Genomic DNA, 14,462 nt, shown 5'->3' on the forward strand with positions numbered 1-14,462 from the left:
GCTGATTCAAGTATTTTTTTAGACTCCATAATTAAATTTGACTAAATATTGGGCAACAAAATACATAAATAAGTAAATAAAAGAATCAACATTTTTCCATCAGAATTTTATTTGTGAGGGTGTAGAGTAGGCTTTGAAGTAAATCTTCATGTTGGGAAATACTATTTACAGACAATATAACTGAACATTTAGCTGAACGAATAGAATATTAAAAAATATATATACATTTATTATTATTTTTGTCTGGTCTGCCCAGATTTTTTTGAGCGGAGGAAGGGAGGGGTGGAGTCATGTCAGTATTTATCGACTGCAGAAGCAGGAGGGACAACAGAGCCGAGAAAAAGAGCGGAAGGAAGGGGTCGAGAAAAATGTGCATTTACACACACAGGTGTCCTACAAGGTGTGAAGGTGGCTGGGCTGAAATAGTATAATGCCATTATTTATTGTTTTTTTTCAGTAGCAACTGAGTGTGAACTTGCCACAGCCAGAGGACGGACAGGTGTTTAGTTGGACACCTCTTCATCCGTATCAGCCACAGCAGGTTATGCAAATATACATGCAGACACACACTGAGCGACGCACCCTCATGCCGGAACAGCAGGTGGCTTCCTCAGTGACAGTGTCGCTGTCTTTGTTCAATGATCTGTCAAGACTGGAGCTCAGCTGTGGATGTACAGCACGGGGAATAGCTTTGGATGCATTTTCAGCTCCATATCTCTTTTTCTCTGTTTTTAATTGTAACTTAGCACTTTTCCAAATGTAAGATAAAATTCAGGAAGGAGACACAGGAGAGTAAGGTAGCAGCTACAGAAGTGATGGTAAATTTGATCGCAGGCCAGCAGGGGTCCATATGGTTGAAAAAACAGGTAGATTAAATGCTATTCAATCTCTGGCAACCTCAATCCCTCCTCTCTTGTTTTTCATTTTGTTCTTTCATTTCCCTTTTATCTACGACCACTAATCTCTCCGATTTTTTTCTTCTCTCTTTTATCATGTCCCCATAGGCGAGATTAACGTTTCTTAAAGCAACCCGTGAAGGTACATGAAGGTAAAGGAGAGGCAGATTCATTGCTTTTACATGTGAGACTGTTAAGCTCCTTATATACTGTAGGTTGCATGTGTGCGTGCAGTCTCGCATTGTGTGAGGCACCGAGGAAACATTTTCTCCCTCGCTGATACTCTGTAACCCCACCACAGACAATATAGGCCATAGAATGATTGTGTGTGTGTGTGTGTGTGTGCATCTTTTATCTGTGTTTAAGGGCATAATTTCCACTACACACTGGGAGGACATGCCCCATTTATTTATCATTTTTACTGAATCGCAAGGTGTGGAACGTTCCAATAATTCCTTCGAAAACTAGACTGCTCGACAGGCCAGGCTGCTCTAACCCTCTAACTGGTGGAGGTTGTCGGGGCTGCCCTACAGGAAACTCTGCAGGCACTACTTAGAGCTCCTGGATATATTTAAAAACTATTAAATTTTCATTTTGACTTCGAGATGAAAATGTGTCATTTTAATATCCTCCTTAAAAGTAACTTGACACTGTAGAGACTACATGATTTTTTTTTTTTTTTAGGTGGGGGGGATTTAAACTACATTTCAGTCTTTTAAGCGGTGTCCTATATTTTTGTCATGTTCTATTTTTATTATATATATTTTGTGGTTAAAGATGTAAATAAAGCGTTGCCTACCATTAACGTTAAACAAAAAGATTGATACCACTCTCATGTCTGTACAGTGAATATGAAGCCACTGTACCAGCGGCAACTGGTTAGCTTAGCTTAGCACAAAGATTAGCTAGCCTGGCCCTGGCTGCCTACCAGCTCCTCCAAAGATCACTTAGCATTAGCATGTTATATTGTGTTCGTTTGGCCTGTACAAAAAACTGAGGAGTAAAACCAACCTGTGGCTTTACGGGGAGTTATGTGCGCGACCATTTCTTGTCTGGGAGAAGTAACTTCCTGGAATCTCAGCTGGTTGTCTGGCAACTTCACAGTGAGAGCAAGACTCCACGAAGTTACGGCGCCCAGTCAAGAAATAGTCTGGCCCCGTAAAAGCACAACATGTTGTTTTTGCAATTTGGTTTTTGTTCGGATTCAACAAATGGCATGTAACCTAAAAGAATAATCTTTTTAATGTTAAGGTGTAGCACTAAATACGGGTTGTATGTAACTAAATGCGAAAAACAGCAAAATGTAAATGCAGAAAATAATTTATAGAAACCTTGACTTCACTGTGTCACCCTTGCTTCTGAAACCAAACCTACACCCTTGTGTGCGTGTGCATAAGGAAGAATATTGTACTGTATGTTCTTGGTTTCCTCAGATGTTTTCAGTAATGACAGATAGATATATTTGTGTGTCTTTTGAAGATAAAATTTGTGTTGTTGTTAGTATTTTATAGTGTAGTAGCTGTTTGTGTCTTTACTTGTATGTGTGTTTCTTTGCATAAAACTTCATTTGTGTGCATCTGCATGATCACAGCAGTTTCTGTGTCTTAGCTGGTGACATGGAAGGGCTTAACAGGAAAGACAGGATGGAGCAAAAGAGGGAGAGAGGGAAAGTGAGAGAGATGAGAGAGATTGGGGATTGATTATCGATCACTGTGGAGTTGTCAGGAGGAGGCTGAGGAAAGATGGAGGAACACAGCCTATTTTCCTTTTGTTTTTTTTTGTATTTTTTCTCCACCCTCTCTTTCATCGACTAAGAGTAAGATTGGTGGAGAAAGGGAGCCACACAAAAGATTCATGTCATCTCTCCTTCATTTACCATCTCTCTTTCAACGTCTCTAGTTCTGTTAGGATCTCATTTTCTTCGAAGTATTGAATTAAGAATGAAGGTTAAAAAACAACAAGAGGCGGGGAGGACAAAAGAGAGGAAGAGAGGAAAGAACACACACTCATATGCACATAAACTGTATTTACTTTATTATTAAACAGAACAAATCAGCACAAAGAAAAGACCTTGCAGTTTCCAATTCCCAAATCAAACAAGCGCTCATTAACACCTCGCCATCCCCGGTAGTCTCACAAATCACTCCCACAATTTTCATGTCATGGAAACACACACATTTCACACCAAGACAGTAACCAAATAATCTTCTGGTTCATTTCCATTCAAATAACAAAACTCAAAGGGGTTCTTATCAATAATCACAGCGAACGTAATCCACAGATTTCCCTGTCCATCAGCATCGATCAGTGTGAGCATGTGTGTGTGTGTGTGTTTCTTTTTACATGTGTGCATATGTCAATAGAAGCCCTAGACTCAATTATTCCATTAAGAAGACAGTGCACAGCAGTGGTCGGTGACTAAATCAACAGACTCTCGCACACACAAGTCTGCTTTAAACACTGCACAGTCTATAAGCCATTTCCTGTTAACAGCGATTGTGTGTTCTTGTCTGTGTGTGTGTGTGTGTGTGTGAGTGTGTGTGTATTATTCTGCACAATGGGTGTTCCTATTCTTCGGTCAAATTTGTTCCTTTTCCCATGGCCAGTCTCCTTGAGCCATGGGCTCCATAAATCCATGTCAGCCTTTGTAAGTTGTGTGTATATTTGTGTGTCGGTTGGTAGTGTGTCTTTTGGGTGTGTGAGAGAATGTGAGTGAGAGACAAAAAACCAGTCCATGTTTTTTGTAAGTGTGATTTAGATGTGTATGTCTCTCCCCCACACACAGACACACGCACACACACACACACACACACACACACGCACACACTGGTTCCTGTGTTTGACTGACATGCTGAGTGTAGACTGCAGAACAGTATTGCTCTCCTTATTCTTTTACACAGGGACTACTGTACACAATCAGTTGTCCTGGGACTTCAGGCTGTTTAACTCACGCACAGAAGTGCACATACACACACACATCTCACTACCTCTATACTTGTGAGCATATAATACATTCCCTAGCCTCTTATTTTAACCTTATCCAAACTAATGCATAACCCTCAACCCTTATCCTGATCCTAAAGTTCATTCCAACCTTAACCCTAAAACCAAATCTTAACCCCTCAAAGAGCCCTTTTAAAAAATTTGAATTTTGAATAGAATCCTAATCTGATTAAAACAATGTCGGTAACGATATGAAATGAGCTCTTTCACAGTCCAATGTGTCAGTGACTGAAGTGCCCCTAGGCGAATTTACTGAATCTTACTAGCTGCAGCAGGGCTGCTTTGGAGGTTAACCTGACCTCTGACCTGCCCAGAGAACAAGAGAGAAGAAAAATAGCTCACAACAAAATATTGCTCCAGATCTGTGCATGAGTTGCGACACACACAAACTATTCATTTTTTATTGATAAAGACTTTTCTGCCTCTCAAAACAAAAACGCTTCACTGAGATTAAAGCTGCTCTCTTTAGCAACAAAGTGGAGCCTTAAACTCTTCCAGTTAACTCCAATTAACCTCAGGAGCATTTTAATCAGCCCACATGAAGGTAGACAATATAGGGTATTGAACCAGAGACTTTTTTCCATTATGACGGAACATTGCTAGCTACTGACCACATTCGTCCAAGCACATACTTTCTTAAGGAGAAGCCAAATGATTCAAACACCGCACAACTGAAGGGGGCTCGATTGGTTCTTGGAAAGTTTTGAGGAAGTGACATCATTTACTCCTGCCATCCCACAGAAATCATTTGTACCCCAAAAAACAAAAAAAAGAAAAAAACCCTCAAATATACATGAATATCTCAGAAACCAAAACGAATATCAAAACTTTGAATAGATGCACACATTTCGTAAAGAAGCTGAACATTCGAAAGTTTGAATCAACTTTTTCCCCGAAAGCATATGGTACTAATAAGTGTACTTTGCTGAGGCAAGAACGTTAATAATGAGAAGTGGAAATATATACTGCAACCCAAAAGAAATATAGGATATAGAATAAAGAATCCTTCTTTCTCTGTCTCTCACACAGACACACACACACACACACACTCATGTATCCTGATATATAGCTATTGTAACGCGGGGTGACGGTTTTCAGAAGCAGGTGATAAACAGCAGTTAAAGGAGCCACAAGATCAGTGTGTGAAACTGTCCCGAAAATGTCACTTTGTGGAAATGCTGCACAGACCCTGGCTGACAGGCTGTGCTGTATGCAAACAAACACACACACACACACACACACACACACACACACACACACGTGAGCACACAAATACACACACAGAGGAAGAGCTGTGTGGGTTTAATACTATGTACTGTAAAGAATACATGGAAGAGCACAAAAAGCAGCAGCTCCTTACTCTTCATCACTGCTTTTTCGTCGTTTTTCACCTTGTGTGTCATCTTGTTGCACAAATACACAGGTGCACACTTTCTGAATTGCTCGCACTGCCTTTCAAACACACATAGCAACAACCATTTCCTTGAACTGGCTTGCAGTAATTGAAAACTGTAGTTCATGTAATAGGAACACCGTCATCCCTCACAATCATTTCTCGAATTTAGGGTAAATTGATAAAAAGCCAACGTGAGCATGACAAGAAAGTCCTTTCAAATGACGCAGAAAATCCAACAAAATACTGTTATATGTAAAATATGTACTTTGATATGACAAATTTCCTTAGTCCTGTAACATTAACCAGAGAAGGAGGATGGCTGATTTTAATTTCCTTTTTGATATTGTTTCCTTTCCTTCTGTTTTTACAGCAGACATTGTCCGGTTGCTGCCAGTAAAGCACCAGCAATGTGTAAAAAGGAATGTACAGATCCCAGCTTTGTCAGTATGTAAATATGTATACAGTATGTGTGGGGAAGAGAGTGGGGAAGAAAATGGGAGAGATCGCTCACACCATCTCTCGTCTTTCAATCAATAACCCTGTGATTCTAATAGACATTGATTGCATCTGAATCCCAGATCCCAAGTCACAAATGTGATTATAAAATGGCCAGTCTTGACACTTTATTGAAAACAATGATGCTAGAAGGAGAAACGGGAGGAGGAAGGGGGTGGGAGTGACTGGCTGGGAAAGATGGATTAATCTCCTGCTTGTCAGCATGCTGAAGTCTTTCTCCCTCATTCACTTCTTCTTTTGTGTGTTCGTGTGCATGTGCGCACACAAGCAAGTGTGCACATTCTTTGCAAGATGTCAGGACTGGTGGGCGCACTGTGGAGTGTTGAACTTTTGAAAGAGCAACAATACTGAAGAGCTCCGAATATTTCCACTGCTGTACTGCATAGATGTACTGTAAACCCAACCTTATCTCAGCTCCCCTATTGTGGGCCTGCAAGGGCTACGACGGACCTGTCAGTCTCTATGGTTTGAATGTAGCAGAATAATAAATGACGGATGTAGAATTCGGTTGTTTAAACTTAAAACCAAGATACAGTCAAGTATAATCACACACATAAGAGAACAGTTTGACTTACAGATGAAAAATCAGTATTATGTGTATAAACTGAAGTTACTGCTAATTTTATCACAAACATTTTTGATGTAAACAACCCTTTGAAAGCATCAGAAATCATTAATAATTCAAACGTAGTTCTTCCGTAGTGGTAGTCACCAAATTAAAAATACCTGGCAATCGTTTTCAGAGTGATGGCAGGTTTCAGCCTTACGTTTGGAATTTTGTTGGTGGGGCTACACTATTGTAATTCAACAACTGGAAGTTGTTTTGAACAAGTATCATTGTAAGTTAAAACAACACTAATCTGGTTTTGTGGTAACGCTGTTTCAGAATTTGAAAGTCGTGTAAGCAGCATTTACACGCATTCGCCCTTAACTACAGCCCTGCATTGATTACATTTCCATTTGGGGCCGGGATTTATTTGTGTGTGCACATGCGCTTGGGTGCATGTCTCTTTGTCTGTGTAAGTGCCTGTTGTTGGATGAGATGTCAGTGTCATCAGATGCCCACGACTTAACTGCTGCGTGGTTTGGATGGATCTGGGAGGAATTCCTCAGTAGTTGCCATAATTCCGTCTGCAATGAAGACTGTGATGAAGCTGTTTTCTAACCCCTTATTTGTGAGACAACTGTAGACTAAAATAAAATAAATTATGGTTTCTTTTGAGCTGTTTGAAATTTAAAAGGAATGGCTTGCCAATGCAGAGAAGACTCAGCTTTTATATCACAATATACTCATTTGTCTCTACTCTAGCCAACAAAGGCTTACACTGCTGTTTAAACGGTTTGTTTCTACTCTAATGTCACTGTGGAATGATCAGAGTGAATTTCCTCCCTGACGTTAATATAGGCACAGAAGCTTGTACAAGTACAGTTTACGGTTTTGGTTTGAGTGCTTGGCTCTTCTTCTTGCATATATTTATTTATTTTTTTTATCATAAAAACATCACAAGCAATGCAGAGCGGGATTATAAAGTATTACTACAACTACAGTATAAAAGATTCAATGAAGGATTATGAAAGTCAGGGTAGATCCAGGACAAACGCATTAAAAGGGATTGCTTCAGTGACTGTGACTGCATGTGCGAACAAAAAGCGCTGCATTTTGGGCATCCATTGAAATTTTTTAAAATAAAGATACTCCTCTGCATATTGTTTGACAAACAGGCCTGGATGTGTTGTTCAGCACATTTTACTGTGTGCTCTCACTAAGCTTTTGTAAATCAAAGATGTCATTTGTCTGCTTAGTATGTTTGTGTTCTTGTTATTCACTGCTGACAGATTATAGCAAAAATGTTTTGTCTTCATTCTTATATTCATAGATTTGGAGCAAAATATTGTCAAATTTAGCAACATTGTAGTGTTTTGTCTACATGCCGGGGCATTCTCATTTATTGTTTCTTAACAAAGTGCGGCAGACACTCTTGTCAAAACTTCCATGCAAAATGAATATGATATTGTCTGTCACTCATTGCTTATGGTAAAACATACAGCACTTTCTGGCAGAGTGCAATGACACTGCGTGTTTATGACATGTATTCATGCATGCATAATTACACCATTTACATCTCTTCCGTCAGACTTGGAAGACAATGATCAATTTAAAATGTAAATGTGTTCCCTCCGTGTTCAATCAATTAACAGTGAAAATAACATTTGTGAGTAATTTAATGTTTTGCCTTCCTGTTCCTTCCTCCTCATCTTATTACTGGTGCTCATCATATATCATTATGTATGAGATGAATCAAGATTAAATGCCATGGACATAAATGCATGTATTTTCGACATTATTCACTGATGGTTGGGTTGACCTAAATGCCATTTTAGGAACGCCACGTTTAGTGGAGAAGGTGGAAAGGAGGCCCACTGGAAGAAAGGAGGGTTAATCATTCAGTTACTCCATCCATTTGTTTAACACAGCACACTTGCCTGGTTCTTGGATCTGTGATTTGTTTGTGCTTTCATTTCCTTTTGAAATTTTCCTGTTTCTGAATATTTGACATGATGTATTCAGACGCACATCAGAATGATTTTAGGTGACACGTTTGTGTCCCGAGACTGCACTGAAGGCTATATCCGCTTTTTAAAGATGGCTTTACTGGGGGTCACGGGACCCAAAATATATTCATTACATGCACAAAAAACATCTTTGGATACACTCATTCACTTTAGCCAAGAATATCGGGATAGATAAAATATCTGAAGACATGGACCTAGAAAACAAAGCTATTACAGAAAGAGGATATGAACACACACATAAATATGGCCAATGGATGCATTCCAAAGGAGAAGTGGGAGAAGGAACAGTGATAGTGTGTAATGTGGAACGGTGCCAGTCTATATTGTGCTGAGAGCTCCTAGTCAAGGTGGTAAAAGATACTGTCGGTAGATTATATCCACGGACCAGAGCAATGGATTCTTAGAACCGTCAGTGTGTTTGTTTTTGTGTTTGCTTGTGTGCGAGAAAAAGAGAGGGGATAGATGAGTGAAATATAAGCACTGTCTCACACTGGACAGTCTGGCTCGGTCCTTATCAGTCCACCTTGACTTGTGAAAGAGAAAAAGACAGTGTTATCATTTGTTTTTGACGGCAAAAAGGACTCGAGGCCATGACATACTAAGCCAATAGTAGGCCGCCAGGAAACGCCTGAGTGCCTATGCCTGCCCTTAGCCTCCAGTTTTAGTTGTTTGTCCAGCCATGATGCCTCTTCTCAGTCCTTATCAGCAGATGTTTGGCCATTTGCAAATGTTGAATCTGCAGCGTAGGCGATTCATGAGAGCAAACTCTCTGACTGGATGCTCATGTTTTTGGAAGGATTTCACGAATCTAGCCCAGTTTCTACAGACTGATGACAAGTTATCTCCTCTCATGCGGTTGCAGAATACACCTGCATGAACATGCCTCCCAATTATAATTCATTGGGTAGACTTGACAGCACATAAAGTGATGCAAAGTGGTTATTATCAATTGACCTATGTGCATTGAGAAAGGTATGGTTGTTAGGGCCCTTAGAAGAAAGAGAGGGAGAAAAAGAAACTGAAATAGGAGGGAAAAAAAATATATAGAACATGAAGACACTGGTAGCAAACTCTCTTACCAGAGCAGAGTGTAATTCTGCAAAAATCACAAATTACAGAGATATTTTTCCTCATGTCCGATGCCTAGCTTTTTAATTTTTGCCTTCTACAATATCTGTACATGACAGCTACAATATGGTTAATGTCAGCGGCAACTAAAACACTTGGTAAAGGTTAGGGAAAGATCATGGTTGGTACGATGAAATCTGGTGAGACTGCACTGACACTGAACATTGGTAGTGGAGGTAAAGGGATACAATACTGGGCTAGTAGCGGAGACTGATATTAACAGGTTCCTGTGAGCCACACTCTAGCTTATCCTTTTATTTTTGGCTGTTGTGGCTCTTTGCATGTATATTTTCTGTCCCTTGCCTCCTACCCCCTTACCATCTGCGGCATCCATCCCCAACGGAAGAGTTTAATTCTGGGGGGACAGAGAGAGGGCACAGTCGGGGTGGCTTGGTCTGGATCTCCGTGGGCAGGAGTTTGGATCTCTGGAGAAATGGCTGGCAAAACACTGACTCACCTGGCCCTGGGGTGAGTACAGACACACACACACACAAACACACACATGCACACGGATATATGGACAGACAGACAGGCAGCTGCTAGCCTGATGGGGAGGCTGATGGAGATGATACATGGATGAATGAACCAACGCGACATGATGGAACAAAACACATTTACGCATTTACAGAAAAAGTAGTAATACATCAATATGCAAACAAACTAATTATATGAATGAGTGACATTCAACACACCTGTCCATCTTCCCCCATACACCGACCCATGCAAATGCACACTCCAGATATACAGATATGTCAGCTTCAATATAATTTACTCTCCAGTAGCTCACGATACAGACTGAAAATTGAAAACCTGTTTACAGCCCAAATCAATGAGATATCAGAGTGTCACTCATACAACACATAAAACTTCATTAGCTCAGCGACACCGTAATCAAATTTCTACAAAAATTAGATATCATGGATGAGGCTGACATATCCAGTGTTTCAGTGTGATTTAAACCAGGAAGAAATAATGCTGCGGGAGAGCAAAGGGAATGGGCAAACAGTTTTATGAAGATGGACATACCTACTAAATCTGGCATCACCATTGACAGCTCATAAATATTATCGTCCCTGAGATAGAAATGACTTGTAAAATGACCATAAAGCGGATATATATACACACTTTGTTCACATGATTCAACTGCCTGCCACATTGAGGGATATACTGTAACAGATGTGTGATGAATGTGTATTATGGTTTTGATACAGTGTGTATGACGGTTTTGTGTATTGGGGCTTGCAGGGGGAAAGGGGAAGACCCCCGGGAACAGTGTACCACTGAGGGGTGATCTCTGTATCCCCACAGGCGTTAAGATAAACCATGTACAGCTGTGTTTAAAGGGCTTCACTGAGTTAATTCAAAAGGACACGGGGACGCGGTGGAGGCTTATGTGTAGACGCACACATGCACACACACAGTCTTCGGCAAGATGAGGGGAGCTGCTGAAATAACCCTGTGCCAGCTGGCAACAGGACCCACACAGACACACAGATACACATGCGCACCTCCCTCCAACCCACTTGACTGCATTAAAAAGGAGGCTTCATAAAAGCTATTCATGTTGCCTCCATAAGTCATCATCTCATTTGCAAGACAAATGGGGAAGTCAAATTGGTCAGTGCATTTTAATAAAGAACCAAGCACTGAGCTAGCATCCTCCTCTCCTCTTCTGCCCTTGCAGACGTAGGCTTTCGCAGAGCAGGGCCAGATTTGCTGAACTCTTAATAAACCAACATTCAAATTCATATTTTAACACCTGTATAACAATAACCTAGCAAGTCTTCTTCTAATTCTAACATACATTTTTTTGTCAAAAAAATCAAAACAATTAAAATCCTGTGGTGGGATTAAATCGATTTCTAGGCTTAATATACAGTAAGTCTATAACTAGGCTTTCATGTTGTCCAAAAAATATGCCCCAAATACTAGAAATACCTACACGAATGAACTTTTTATCTCAACATTTAACATAATATGGAAAAAATGCTCAGAAAAATGGAAATTTGAACATCCGCAAGTCCAACTGGGCAACTCCACTGCTGAAGAAAATTGTGTAATATGACTGAAAGCTTCAGAAGAGCTACTGGTGGACCTTATGTTGAGATTGTTTTGCAGACAACTAAAATCGTTTCTCAAATTGACCTTTTAGTTAACTCTCATTAAATGCTATCAGACTAGAAGCAAAAAGGGTAAGAAAATAAATTTCAAAACAAAAAATGTTCACAGATTCACCTCCAAGCAACATTAAATATGAGCTTCTTTTAATATTTATTTTTGCTTGTCAGCTGTCAGCACAATGTTGACATGCTAACAGATCCTATAGTCACTGGTACAAATATTACAGGTGTTTTTGCAACTTGGTTTTAAGATCAGGGACAGAACAGTTGAAAAATTATTTATTTTATTTATTGTAACGCCTGACATGCATGTAAATCTTCTACTTACCTGCTGTTTAAAAAAAATAAAAAAAATAAAAACCCTTGTGTGTTTAAGTTTTCAAGGCAAACCTTGGACTGAAATAATATATGCTCATGCAGCACACAGATAGGACGTTACTCCTATGATAAAACATAATTATGCAGACCCATTATCATTTGGTCCAATCGTGTTTGATCTACACATGGACCAGTGACATCAACATTAATTTCAAGAGGTCATGCGATCCTGACCCTTTACGGAATTACTATTGTCACTGTAGATTGCAGCACTATTGATTGGCTGTGCTTTGAAAGCTATCTGATATTGAGATCCACAGACTGTTGATTTAGCTCTGCCCTTGTATTGAATAATTAAATGAAGCCAATAGGTTTGCTGATAACTATGCATTTTCACCCTTGAAATGACTCCGAGAGATACCCTCAGAGTCTGTCATGAGGACCAAAGTATAATAAATGAACACAGATTTGACGCATACTGACAACAATGGGCTGTCAAAGACATTTGGGTAAATAGTTACCACCCCCAGGCACACACCTTGTTGGCTTATTGTGTGGATTGATTTACTCAGGGTCAGTCTCCCTCAGAGGTGACATTGAGCTTTAGGACCTAAAAACCTCTTTCTCTGTTTTCAAGTGTTTATTTGTTTACAAAAAGCTCTTTTGGTCAATTCTTCCTAATGATTTTTAAACAGCTACAAAGTGCCACCCTGCCAAGAACCAGAATGAACCTAAAACCTTATTGCTACCCTTCTGGTCCCACCAGTGGATCCATCTTTACGGGCTTATCTGGTCTGTCCAAGCATTTCAACCCCACAGAACTTCATTTTAAATTCTAGTAGAAGTCCCAAACTTTCCAAAGTTACCAAATTATGTAAGGTTAATTTTTTTTTTAGAAAATGCTTATAAAAAGATACATAAGGCTTAAAGCGCCATTTGATGCAACACTGAAGCCATTAGCAGCCATCACATCTTCAGCGGAATAAGAAGATACAGAGTATGCGGTGCTACCTACAGTGTGGATAAAAATGCACATCGATGTCTGCGGACTCATTTTTATCGTTCCCGTTTGCATAAAATGTTCCACCACAAATCAACTGGCTATGCTTGAGCTATGGCCATGAGGCGTACCTGCTACAGGGTCACGTGTACCGCCGCGATCAACTGGCAAATGTACGTTTTTATCCGCAGTAGCTTCCGAAGTGAGCCTCTGGTCATTGAGGCCAAAAAAATAAAAAAAAAATAAAAAACACACACACAGGTACGCGAGATTGCAGTCACGTGACTCCAAGCCGGAGTTAATTAGTGGTGACACTTGCCCCTTTGTTTACAATCACTGCGTTGTCTTAAACCTCAACATTGGAAACTTTTAACACCTTAACTTGAGTTTAAATTCATGCTAGAGATGCATTTGAGCGCCAGAGTTTACTCCTTGTGTAAAATATTCGAGGTAAGTAAGTTTTTTTGTTTGTTTTAAATGTAAATGTTGGTGGTTTTCGGGAGCTTCCTGTTTTGGACAGTTACTTCCGCGCCTCGTCGGTTATGGTTTGCGTACCTGCAAGCTAAATGAGCTCTCAGTGACGGTTGTTAGCCGTTTTGCTGCTATTTTTTTTTATTTTATTTTATTTTTTTGTTCCTCTGGCTTTTTGGTCCTCCTTCCCCACGCAGGAGACGAGTTACGGTGCTATGACCGATATTCCTGTAATATTGCCAGGCGTTCAGTTGTATTTCATTTTGACCTTTTTATAGAAAGTCTCCGCCGTGCTTCTGTCCTGTTCTTAAACACCCGATATCACGAGCACGAATACCTCCCGAGGCAGCAGATGATAACGTAGCACTTACCTGTCCCGGCCTCTCTGCGCTGTTTGTATGATATGAGTATCTTTTATTACAGTTTTTTTTTTTTTTTTTTACAGCTGTCCGTGTAAAGCTTCTTGTTAAAACCTCCCAAAAGTCACGGTGATTTTTGTGGCCATTAAATGCTCGCAGAGCCCGACGGAGCCAGTGGTGCACTTTGCTTTGGTGTGTTTTTTTTTTTATACCTGCTACAGGGTCCCGTAATGTGCCAGCGATCAACTGGCAAATGTACGTTTTTATCCGTAGTAGCTTCCGAAGTGAGCCTAAAATAATAAAAAATAAAAAAATAAAAAAAATAAAAAACACACACACAGGTGCGCGAGATTGCAGTCACGTGACTCCAAGCCGGAGTTAATTAGTGGTGACACTTGCCCCTTTGTTTACAATCACTGCGTTGTCTTAAACCTTAACATTGGTAACTTTTAACACCTCAACTTGAGTTTAAATTCATGCTAGAGATGCATTTGAGCGCCAGAGTTTACTCCTTGTGTAAAATATTCGAGGTAAGTAAGTTTCTTTTTGTTTTTGTTTTAAATGTAAATGTTGGTGGTTTTCGGGAGCTTCCTGTTTTGGACAGTTACTTCCGCGCCTCGTCGGTTATGGTTTGCGTACCTGCAAGCTAAATGAGCTCTCAGTGACGGTTGTTAGCCGTTT

The 14,462-nt window shown here is 40.0% G+C and overlaps 1 protein-coding gene across 6 annotated transcripts in view; it reads left to right on the top strand.

Annotated features, from left to right (window-relative positions):
* The first annotated feature begins 14,206 nt into the window (after nucleotides 1–14,206).
* Nucleotides 14,207–14,462, top strand: part of plxna4 (plexin A4) — a 245,678-nt gene continuing 245,422 nt past the window's right edge. For all 6 annotated transcript variants that reach the window (XM_040144316.1, XM_040144371.1, XM_040144380.1 and 3 more), the window contains exon 1: nucleotides 14,207–14,311. The gene's annotated coding sequence lies outside the window, so the exon portion shown is untranslated. The remainder of the gene's footprint in view (nucleotides 14,312–14,462) is intronic.

Source organism: Xiphias gladius, chromosome 2 (genome assembly GCF_016859285.1).
Source record: "Xiphias gladius isolate SHS-SW01 ecotype Sanya breed wild chromosome 2, ASM1685928v1, whole genome shotgun sequence".
NCBI lineage: Eukaryota > Metazoa > Chordata > Actinopteri > Istiophoriformes > Xiphiidae > Xiphias > Xiphias gladius.